Raw genomic sequence first — 12661 nt, forward strand, 5'->3', positions numbered from 1 at the left:
TTGGGTTAGGTTAAATCGTTAGATACAATTACTAGGTTACGTTTAGTTAAACATTTAGGTTAGGCCACTCCCTTCCACCATTATGCTGACGGGAAGACGAATCATATGACACAGCAGAACAGCTAAAAACAACGGGCTAACAGATTTCGCATGAAGCGTTTATTTACCATCCCAGAAATAATCAGAAAAAATATAACAGACTACTGTATCAGGAAGAACTATTTGGTACAAGGTGGCTCAATCAGTAGTGAGGCGGCCTGCAGTCCTAGCGAACCCCGGATCAAATCCCACTTCGGCAAGGAACAGGTTATGGATTTGAATTTCATACTAAAGCAGACTTTACTGATCTACCAGAAAATCCGCCGTCTTGTCATAAAAACATCCCCACAAATACCAATACACCAGTCCTGTATGACACAGCCCTAGCATGTATTCAATATGGACGGTGGGTGTTAGTGCCGAAGTGGTGACATGTGGAGATGAACTGGGCCCGGGGGATATGCCCTGAAGCCTTTGCCCAGGGTCAGACACAAAAAAATAATAATAATAAAGCATACATTTACCCTTCCACCACGTTATTTTTATACGGTATTTTCTGTCACTGCCTTAGTTACTTTTTTTTCAGTTCTCCATCTTTATCCATCAGCTTATCTTCCTTACTTTTGATTCATTCCGGTTACGTTTTAGGTCTGCAAGTTATTTCAAGCTTTGCCACGCAGCCTTATAGCTATGGTGTACAGTGCGGGCAGATCCACATCAGCTCTTCCTGTTTTTGTAGAATGTTTAGAGCTGTATTTCCAGGCCAGCGCACCTGGCAGGCCACCAGATACAGCAGATATCAGACTGTAGTCCATTAACTAACCCCACGCTGACACCCATATGTAAAGACTGCTGGCCTCCAGCAGTCTTTACATATTCTTTGTCTGGGGTCTTTCTTCACATACAGTACATTTCAAGTACTTCTCAATTTTCTTAGTTTTGGAAGCCATTTGGTACCTGCACTGTCCACAAACAATGCGGGCAATTTTTAATAGTGATTCACTTTTACTGACTCCACAAATCATTGCGTTTGTTTGTCAGCAACTGAATTTCCGACACAAATAGGTTAGGTTAGGGTATGACCCATCATCTTCTTTTGGTGTATAAGCACTCTGTATATGATTGTAGCAATTTTAAAGGAGCGGAGGTTGCTCGCTCACTAGTGTGTAGCGCCTTATGCGAGTCACCTGTGAAGCGCCTTAGCGAGTGTGGTAATTTTCTATTTTATATGTTCGATACTCACAGTGGGGATTGATATTAAACTCAGCTTGGGAGAGAGAGGAGTGTATTCACCAAATGTATAAACACTTTATCAACACTGTATCCAGCACATTCACAATTGGTTTACAGGGGAGAATTACATAGTATCTGACCTTCAGCATGTACCGTGACTGTGATTATTGAGAGGTGGATACGTTGAGATGCACACCCCTGCGGGAACCCCCATGGAGTCCCCCTCACCAGGATGGAGCCGCCACACGACCCACACTCCAGGAAGACACCACAGTGGGGCTTACACCGGGTCTGAGCCAGACGGGTCCCGGGACATCACTAACCTACGCTCCTTTCGTCCCCAACACGACCAGCAGTATTATCGCAGGAATGGGAAACTACTTCTTGGCCGAGCAAGCCTTCACCAGGATCTGGGTGGGACTTGTGATTACACAGTCCCAGACAGCACCACCCACATTGGCCACCGTCCATGTCAGGGAAATGTCGGCCACCGTCCATCCTTCTGCTGTTGCCCGCTGCAGCACCGCTGCAACCACATCTGGAACCAGCCCCGCAGAGGCTGCTATTGTATGCCCCTGGTTGGACTGTCGGCAACCGTCCACAGAGGGAGGCGGAACCGTGGTATCGGCCACCATCCGTGCTGGGGAAGGGTTGGCCACCGTCTACCCTTTGTCTTCCTCCTCCTCCTGCAGGAGCGGCACCGCAACATCGGCCACCGTCCATGTCGGGGAAGGGTTGGCCAATGTCTGCCCTTCATCCACAGTCTCTAGGGCTTCCCTATTGGAGGGAGTCCCAGGTGCAACCCACCCTCCACCCAGAGGCTGACAGGACATTCTCCCCACTCTCTCTCCAGGAGTGGTTTCCCGGTGGAGCTGCCATTTGAGGAGTGGTGGCGGGGCCCAATTGCCGAGGAGGGGATCCACGCTCTATGGATTGCCCATGGTCAACACCCGGACCTGACGGACGCCACCCAGAAGGGGCGTCGCAGCCAACCCTTGATGGCACCTCAGTCTCTTGGCAGCCCCAGTCCCCAGCCTCCCAGGGACGTTCCTCAGACCCCAGGGTGGGACCTCCCTAGCTCTGCCTGACACCACCCTCCACCTGGAGCAGAAGACGTCATGAACGACTCCTGGCCCTATTTGGCCCCAGTCCCGAGGGCCACTCACCAGGTCAAGGCCTTACCAGGAGGGAACCTCCCTGCGCCGCTGACCAGAACCGCGCCTGGGCCTCAACGCCCCCGGTAGTGGTTCCATGCCTCCTACGTGAGGACACGCCCTAGGGCCGCCCCACTACGCCTGGGTGCCACCTCAACTAAGACCTAGGTTCCAGCAGCCCAAGGATTTCTCTAGTGAATTTTAATGCCATCCTGGGAAACATAGATACCAATATAGAATATTACAACTCGGAACAGTGATACAGTGAGAATTAATAGTGACTGTGCCCATAAACTAAACATCCTATCATACAGTGTGAATTACCTAAGTTCAGAGACTGAGAACAATATGCAAAGACTGTGAGGAAAAGAACTCTATGGACTATATCCCTGAAACCTGTGTATTGTTGATATATGTAACTGACTGATGGTGTTCCTATTGTATGTATAAAGTAATATAAATACTGTCACTAATAAGCTTGTTCCCATCCACACGCCCTGTATTGTATACTATCTTATGTATATTGTAAGAAGGTTGAAATAAAGCAATACATGTGCTGAGGTAGCCTGCCGAATTTTTATGCCCTGTTCCTCTGTTAAGGTGTTCTAGTTCTGGTCTAGAAAGAGGACCCCACTCAGTTGCTGGTGTCTTTAGGACGAGAAGTCGACCTAAAAACATCCAGCATAACAATACATAAACTCAGTAGTTGGTGGGGTAGGTGGTTATAAAGGGTTGTTTCCATGGTGTGTATGGGTATGCGAGGATGCACAGGTGTTGCCTGGATGGGGACAAGAGTGGGGTGATGGCCTCAGGCAATGCCCCAGGCACTTTTGTACACATGACGCTCACATAGGTCTCTAGTGCCGTGTGCACATGACTAGGTCAACTGTGATTGGGCAGCTAGACCTTTGGTCGAAGGCAATTGGAAGACGCACCACATGGTGTGGCTTATAATATGTGACCTGACTGGATTAGGCACGAGCGACACCCTCGGCGTGGGTTTGCAGTTTCAGGAGGGTCACCGGGTCACCCAAGCCTCGGTGACACGGTGCTGTGTGCAAAGTGTGGAGGAAATGTGATGATTACGTATGAAGGCTGTGTGGAGGAAATGTGATTACATATGGAGGCTGTGTAGTGCAAAGTAAGACGGTGTGGTGTACAATAAGTGCGCTACGGTACTCCCCTTCTTCCTCTTTTTTTTTTTTTTAACATATATAGAGAAAGGTTTTATATATCCATGTAGAGCTTAATCCTATACAATGCGTATTATAACGAGTATTCATTTAATATAAAGAACTTAAATCTAGAGAATGCATACTACAGAAAGAGACAGATATGCTTCGCGATAACATATATAGGGATACACAGCCTAAATGTAGATAATATATACTACAGAAAATCAGACACATGATCAGCAGTGAGATACATATATAGAGACACAGAGCTTACATCTAGACCACACACATTCCCAAAAAAAATTAGACATGGTTAGCAATGACATATAAAATGTGCATTTTGAAGGATTAAGTTTAGGAAAGTCGTTTAATGACATATGGGGTATTTACATTATCTCATTCTCAAACTGTACAATGTACTGCTGCAGGAAGGGAGGGCACTTGATCCGGCGCCCGGATCACGTGAATGTATCGGTGCAGGACGAGTTGTCAGGTAGTGTGGCCAAGACAGTTTTAAAGGTGATGGTTGTTTGGGGTGTGGTCTCTGTGGGGAGGGTCAGGTGTGGTGGACAGAGGGGCGGAGGTGGTGGTGGTCTGTGGGAGGGGGTGGAGTGTCGTGTCTGGCGCAGGTCCAAGGAATGTAGAGGGGGTGAGGAGTCAGGGGGTGGAGAAGCAGCGCGTGGGGTGTCGGTGGTTTGGGGTGTGCGGGGAGCGATGGGTATTGGAGGGAGGTAATTGACAAAGGGTACTGAGGTTGGGGTGCTGTGGGGGTGTGATGAGATGGGGTGGTCTGGGTTGTGGGCTGTGTGCTATGTGGTCGTGTGTCTGAGTCCTGTGTGTGTGTGGGTTGTGGTTGGGGGGAATGCAGCATGAGACATGGTTTGACCCGATTGAGTGATGTCATGTAGAGCTGTCCCTCCTTGTTGATGGTAATGAGCTTGTCTGTTCGTGACACAAACTGGGTATGGGCTGTTGTAAGGGCGCTGTAGTGGGGCAGAGGGCATCCCTGTTCTGATGAGGATGTGCCCTGTGGTGTCTAGGATTGTAGGGGTATAGGCTGGCTTGGGTTGTGGTGGTCTCTGTGGGTTGGGTGTAAGGGAGCGCAACACCTGCTGTAGTGCTGGCAGGAATAACAGCGACGGTGTACCTGAGTATGGCGGAGAGAACTGGCCTGGTAAACGGAGGTCCTCGCCATATGTCAGCTCCACTGGTGAGTTGTGCATGTCCTCCTTGTCTGTAGTATGCAGTGCGAGGAGGACGATGGGCAAAGCAGCAACTCATTCAGCCGGGTGAGGCTGTGCTTGCAGAGCTTCCTTGAGGCGGCGGTGGAACTGCTCCACCATCCCGTTTGATTGTCGATGATAGGCCGTGGTGAGATGCCATGTAATGCTCAGGAAACGTAGTAAGTCTTGCCAGGCGTGAGATTCAAACTGGACCCCTTGATCAGTGATGACAGTATGAGGGGTACCGAAACGGGAAACCCAGGATGAGAGGAAGTGGTACGCCACCCGATCATGGGTGTTGCTTCGACCCACCTGGTGGCCCTGTCGAAGCCGGTGAGTATATACCTCTTTCCCCTGGAAACTGGCAGCAGTCCAACGATGTCCATGTGCACTGTGTGAAAACACTGGGTGGGTGTAGGCAGGGTGGCCAGGGGTGTCTTGGTGTGTCAGTGCACCTTTGATGTTTGGCACGAGAGCATGTTTTTGTCCACTGAGTGATGTCACGCCTCATCCCAGGCCACACCACCCAGCGGCTGATAAGGCTGTGTGTGCCTCGAATTCCCGGGTGGGCCAAGGTGTGATAGAGCTGAAACACCTGTTGGCAGAACGGCTGGGGAATGTAGGGCCTCACTGACCCACACGATATATCATACCAAAATTTGAATGGGGAATCTGGGATGTCCAACTGCTGGAGTTGCAGGGATGTGGTGCCTCGTAACAGCTGGTGTAGCTCCTCGTCATATTGCTGAGCGGCCACCAGAACTGAGTGGCTGACTGGGAAGGCCGTGGGAGTGATCAGAGCTACGCCCCAGGACAGGGCATCTGCAACAGCATTGTCCTCATCTCTTATGTGTCGGATGTCCATTGAAAACTCCAAGATGAATGCCAATTGCCTGGACACCCGTGGGGAAAAGTTGTTGCCTTTCTGGGCCATTGCATAGGTGAGGGGCTTGTGATCTGTGAGGATGCAGAATTTCCTCGCCTCCAGGAAGTGGCAAAAGTGTCGTACCACCTCATACACTGCCAGGAGTTCCCTGTTGAATGCGCTGTGCAGGGTCCAATCTCATGCTGAAGAATGCTGTGGGTGTTGTTAACCCGTCAATCTCTTGCTGAAGGACGGCACCCACGGTTTCTGCGGAGTCGTCGGTGGTGAGCATTGTGGGAGTGTTCAGTGCAGGGTGAGCGAGACAGGGCAGTTAGGCGATGAGACTCTTGAGGGTTGTTGAACGCTGCCTCTGTCGCAGGCATCCAGTCCAAAGGTCTCTTAGACCCCTTTTTAGTTCTGTGGAGCAGACCATTCAGGGGGGCCAAGATGGATGCGGCTTGGTGGATGAACCTGTGGTAGTAGTTCACCATGCTGAGAAATTCCCGAAGCATGCGGGGAGTGCTAGGGCGCAGGAATTCCTTGATCACCTCCACCTTCTGCAGGAGCGGTGTTATACCCGCAGCAGACACCCTGTGGCCCAAGAACTCAAACTCAGGTCCCCCAAGGATGCATTTGGCGGGATGGATGCACAGGCCATATTCCTGTAGGCGAGAGAAGAGGATACACAGATGTTCAGCATGCTGTTCATGTGATGACAATGCTGTCAGGATGTCATCAATGTACACCATGACGAAATCAAGGCCTCTGGTTACCTGATCCATGAATCGCTGGAAGGTCTGGGCTGCATTCCTGAGGCCAAAATTCATTCTAGGGTATTCAAAGAGGCCGAAGAGTGTGGTTATGGCCGTTTTGGGAATGTCTTGAGCTGCTACTGGGATCTGATTGAAGGCCCTTACCAGATCGATCTTTGAGAAGATCGATTCCCTGTGTAGTTTATTATGAAAATCCTGGATACAGTATGTGGGATTGGTTATCTGTCAGGGATTGTCATTGCACTGAGTGCTCTGTAGTCCCCACACACCCTGCATTCACCTTCCTCAGCCTTTGGTACCATATGGAGGGGTGATACCCAGCAGCTAGAGGATGGGTGGATGACGCCCTCGGGGGGAGGCGGCACGGGCGGGCGAAACACGGTGGGCCAGTGGTAACAATGCAGTGTTCCACCCCGTGATCCGTGTGGGCTCGCTGAGGTGTGTGTGATGTGAGAAGCGGAAACTGCTGAAGGAGTGAGTCGTAGGCGGAATCCTGCTGTAGGTGCATGATGAGGGGAAGGTTAGACACACCGTGATGGTGGAATATTGGAATTTGATGGCCTGTGGAATAGAAGGTGGCATTTTGAGTCCACCAGGATGTCATTTGCCTCTAGGAAGTCCAAGCCCATGATCGGTTGAGAGACGTCGGCAATGACAAACAGCCATGTGAGTGTCATAGCAGGTGTGAGGGCTAAGTGGCACATTTGATTACCAATATGTGGCAATAGGTGAACCATCTGCCGCTACGAGGTCGAAAGTGGGGTGATTTCCGGGAAGCTGGGGGGACAATACTGAAGGCAGCACCTGTTTCAACTGGGTACTGCGTCCTCATCAGGCAGTCCCTCACCCAGGGCAATGCCCGAATCCCGGGGTAACCTTGCTGTGGGGTGCTGCCGGAACCTGGCGTGTTTGGATAATGTACTCTTGTTTGGGCGTGACGGGTTTTGGGGTCGCCACTTGCGATTTTTACGGGTAATGGGGGAGGGAGACACTACAGGGACTGTCTCCCGCGGGCGCCATTTCCCGAGAATATGCAGGGAGGGGATGCAGAGCCTTGCTTCCTGACCAAAACGCCTATGATAGATGCACAATGTATATTCGTTTGAGGAGGGGTTCCCGCTGGGGGGGTTGGGTGTTGGTAGCAATGGGAAGTGTGTTAGGAGACGCACTGAGGGTCTTGGTGGGGAAAACACAGAGGGGTTCACTGTGGGCCATATTCTGGGAGACACTGGGGTTAGTGGCTGTGAGGCGGTTAAAAGTATTTTCCAGTTGCATAAGTCTCTCTGTGACTTATTCAAATGTGGCACAAACTTCAGATATTTGTGGACTTTTCTGATTCACTGCACTAATATTGACTTGGGAAACTGAACTAAAACCACGGCCTTTCTGTAGGTCTGGTATCCCGTTTGATGTGGGCACTTTGTAAAATTGCTGTGTCTCGTAGAGGACGTCTGCCCTTGTTATGAACTCTTTGAGAGTTGACTCTGGTGATAGGCTGGCCAGGTGCAAGCGGAATTCGGGCGGCATGAGCTGTAGGAGGCGATGATGAAGGAGGTCGTCGGACAGAGTTGCACCTGCCTCATCTAGAGTTGCTTGTATTTACGCACACAGGCCTGAAGGTCGCTGGTCCAGTGGTTGAATATTGTCCAGCTCGACCAGCAATGCCTGTTTAGATTTACCCAGGGTGTTCTGGTGTCAACATCTTTTTCCATATGAAGTTGTAGTATCACACATTGTACATAATAATTTTTAAAGCTGTTTAGTCATAATTAACAGTGTGTAATGAAGTGTGAATGATGAACAACCAATTATCATTTTGCTGTTAGCTGTGGTATAAAGAAGAAGGTGGATGGCAGACCATAAGTGCCACCCTGTTTCAATTATAAAATGAAGGTTAGGAGAAGTGAAAAGATATCTGAATAGTGCGTAAGTGTAAAGTCCTGGGGAACCATTTATTATGTTGGTATATGTGAATGTACTTAATACCATTTAATAGAGGTGTATAATGCGCTAGTAGAGTTGTCATTTATCTCTACTTTTTGCATAAGCCCAGAGTATATGTAAATGCTCGGCACCTCACTTTTTAGCTGACCTCAGCACCGCGCCCTAGTCGGCTCGGTGAGTGTACGGCGTCAGAAGCCGTTTTATAGTTATAAAGGGAGGTGGTATCGCTCTTACATATCTCTCGGGTCGTAGTTATATTATTCTGTACCCAATAAAGAGAGATTTAATCTGCTCATTTCTGTCACCTTACGCTACCACTTAATAACAGACCAGCTTCCATCTTCTCGTGGCAGAGGACCTTTGGTGGAAAGTGTCGGGCAGTGACGGCGAGTAGCTGACGTGTACTACAGTGTCGTCGATCTCCAACACGGTGGTCTAGTTATACTATAACAGCAGAACACGTAATATTTATTGGTGCTAGCGGTGGCACGATATTTAGTGCTAGCCGTGTACCGATACATTAAATTGGTGGCCAGCGGTGTGATACATTAAATTGGTGCTCAGTGCTGGGATACGATACGTGCTAAAGGGATTTATGCTGTGAACCAGTAACCCTTGCAATTGCTCGTTCCTGAAGGTGAAACAGAAAATCTTACTCTACTGTTGTAAGGGGACTAATTACCAGTGAGTTAAGTGGAGCAGATAAACTGGAGTGGTGAATATTAATTCCTCCCATTATTCTGCCAGTGCGAGATTCCTATCCTAAGCACAAACTGGCAGTTATCTCGCCCTGTGGTCTGCGAGATATCTCCATCTTCAAACACAAACTGGCAAGAATCTCGCTCTCGTGTGTGAGAGGCGAGATAAGGAGAGTTCAAGCCAGTGCGGTGAGGAGTGGGTCAACTAGCGACTTCTAGCAACTCCAGAGGCGCGGATGGCCGAAGCGAGCCGAGGGAGAGCGAGAGCGGCCGAGAGGTGCCACGATTGTGTGTGGTGCGTCTGTGACATCTGCCTGGCGTGATGCAGGGCGAACCAGTCGCTTGCTAACTCCCACAGCGAGCGGGCTGCCGTGTATGGTTGGAGGAGTCTGGTGGAGTGTGGAACGTGGAATGTGGAACATCATCCTGGACTTTCATATCTAGGTAGTATCCATGCATTAGTAATCCACACACACACACACTTGAATCAACACACGTTAGTTAGTTAATGTGTGGAAATAAAGGTTTCTCGGAATTCCCTTGAAATAAATATACTTTCTGTGTATTTTATATGTGTCCCGTTCTCTGTCACTTACCGTAACTATCCTTTTTTTATGTCAGTTTATCTTCCTGTATATGGGAGGGGAATATTACTGACAAGGTTGGATGGATACAGTGAAAAAGTGGGGACGTAGAATTAGGGAAATAAGAGATTAGCCAACCCGACTAGACTCAGCATTTTATGAGTGGGTTGATACATCAAATAAAAGTGCTCAGACATATTAAATGAGTGAAGGACATATTGAGGATCAAGGTGATGAGGATATTTCTGAAGGACAGGATGAGGATTTGAACGTTTTGCATTTGCGTTCTGTCATACTTATTTGACAGTCCCAGAGCAATCAGTTAGATCCAAAATGGCCACTAGTCTTGCTAATGAGGGTAATCCTAGTGAGGAGACTGTGGAAGTTGAGACTATAACAGTACCTTTGGTCACTCAGGATATGCAAAATCCAGTCATTAGTGATAGTACTACAACCACTCACATACCTGTGTATACTTCAGATGTTTTCAGTACACCACAAGGTTTTGGACAGAATTTATTTTCTGTTCCTTATTCAAATGCATGGGGTATAAACACAGATGGTATTAGCATGCAAACCCAGAATCCTAATCAATGGGGCATGAATACTAATATTGACATGCAAACCCAGAATCCTAATCAATGGGGCATGAATACTAATATTGGCATGCAAACCCAGAATCCTAATCAATGGGGCATGAATACTAATATTGACATGCAAACCCAGAATCCTAATCAATGGGGCATGAATACTAATATTGACATGCAAACCCAGAATCCTAATCAATGGGGCATGAATACTAATATTGGCATGCAAACCCAGAATCCTAATCAATGGGGCATGAATACTAATATTGACATGCAAACCCAGAATCCTAATCAATGGGGCATGAATACTACTAATATTGGCATGCAAACCCAGAATCCTAATCAATGGGGCATGAATACTAATATTGGCATGCAATCCCAGGGCCCTTATCCAAATACCTGGGGCATGACTAACAATATGGGCGTGCAAAGTCAGACTAACCCTCCTCCTTTGTGGCAGATACCTGTACCTAATCTGGCTACTGATATAGCACAGCAGCATCCTAACTGTACAGAAAGTCAGGCTTTGGCGAAGGCAGGCATATGCTATGCAGAAGCTAGCAAAGCCTTGCAAACTTCGGGCTGGAGAGATACAGCTACTAGTTCTCCACAGCAAAGGAACAAGGCTGTTAAGCCAAAGGTGAAAAGATGGTGTGTCATACATGGGCATTGTCCTCATGAAACGGACTGTTGCCCCTTTGTCATTGAAAAGAGGAAGAAACTAGGGAACCCAGCTAGTTCGGGGGAAGCTCAGGGCCGCGCGCAAAAGTAATTAAAATAGTACAATCCACCGATGCGTGTGTGGCAGCTATTACTAAGGTGGACTTATTATCTATTCCTTGGATCATAGGGAAAGGTCAAGTGTCCCTGATCGTAGATACAGGGGCATGTACAAACATTATTTCTAGTAAAGCGCTGGAAAGACTTAAAAGTGAAATGCCTCTAACAAACTGGACATTATCACCACCTGATGTAATGTTGACAGGTGTGACAGGGAGTAGAATGAAGATTGTAAGCCAGGTGCCGTTGACATTGAGCGCAGATAAACGATCCCCTGTGTTACGTGCTACGTTTTATGTGGTTGAGGATTTTCCTCTGCCAGCTGATGGGCTGTTAGGCTTTGAAACCATGGAGGAGTATGATATAGTAATACACCCTCAAAGACATTCCATTTCCTTTAATGGGAAAGAGTTTGTAGGCCTTAATCCCTCGGCGACACGAACTGGAACTGGCATCCAATCAGGAGCCGTCCAACCAGTTGTGACCCCGACAAGTGAAGCGTCAAGGGAGTCCCCGGATGCACACGAAGCGGAGGGTATGGACTGGAAGAAAGTCAGGGCTATAGTGAGTGGTAATCACCACTTACCCAGTCAAACTGTCTGTAAAATTCCTGTCCGAGTACCTGACGTGTTGGTGGGAACTGATGTAGCATGCTTAACTGAGACTGTAAAACATAAGGCATTGTCGCTGGAATCGACTCTGACTAGCATTGGCCAAGACCAGAAGACGCCCCTCATCATCGCAAATATGAGTGGTGGCGCAGTTAAGCTCAGAGATGGTTGTTATATAGGCGACTTGATGTGCTATGGTGCCCCCATAAAGGAAGTCGACGACGTGCCGGTGATCTCTCCTGTAGTTACATCTCAAGCAACGACTCAGTCGGAACCCATACGTCTGGCTTAGGAAAAACAGCTGGAGCAATACGTGAAGGTCACGGATAATGTAGACCATAAAACACGACTCCTAGCCCTCCTTAGAGAATTTTCCAACGTAGTAGCACTTCCAGGAGAAGCGCTGGGTAGGACGGATAGGGTGAAGCATCATATTGGTTTGTGCCCTGGTACAAATCCAATTTATGTGCCCGCATACCGTCTACCGCACAGCCAAAGGGAAGCAGTGGGTGAGGAAGTTGAAAGGATGCTTCGTGATGAAGTTATCCAGCCTTCCTCCTCGCCTTGGAATGCACCACTCTTTCTAGTGCCTAAGAAGGACGGTGGTGTGAGACCTGTTGTGGATTTTCGGCAAGTGAACAAGGTAACAGTACCGGATCGTTACCCGATTCCGCATCTGCGAGACTTACTTCAATCATTAGGTAAGGGAAATACTGTGTTTACTTGTCTGGATCTAGCGTCAGGGTATTGGCAGGTGGAGCTGACCGAAGAGTCTCGTCCCATTACTGCTTTTAGCACTCACTGTGGGCACTTTGAATTTCTCCGGATGCCTTTTGGACTGAGTAATGCTCCTTTAACATTTCAGCGGATGATAAACCAATTGTTTGGCGAGATGTTAGGGCAAGACGTCTTAGCGTATCTAGATGACCTAATCATCGTGAGTAACAATGTTAACAGTCATTTTAACAAGTTAAAACGAGTGATGGAAACCTTGA

This window comes from Coenobita brevimanus, chromosome 9 (genome assembly GCF_032717465.1).
Source record: "Coenobita brevimanus isolate Jiangsu-jjx chromosome 9, ASM3271746v2, whole genome shotgun sequence".
Lineage (NCBI taxonomy): Eukaryota > Metazoa > Arthropoda > Malacostraca > Decapoda > Coenobitidae > Coenobita > Coenobita brevimanus.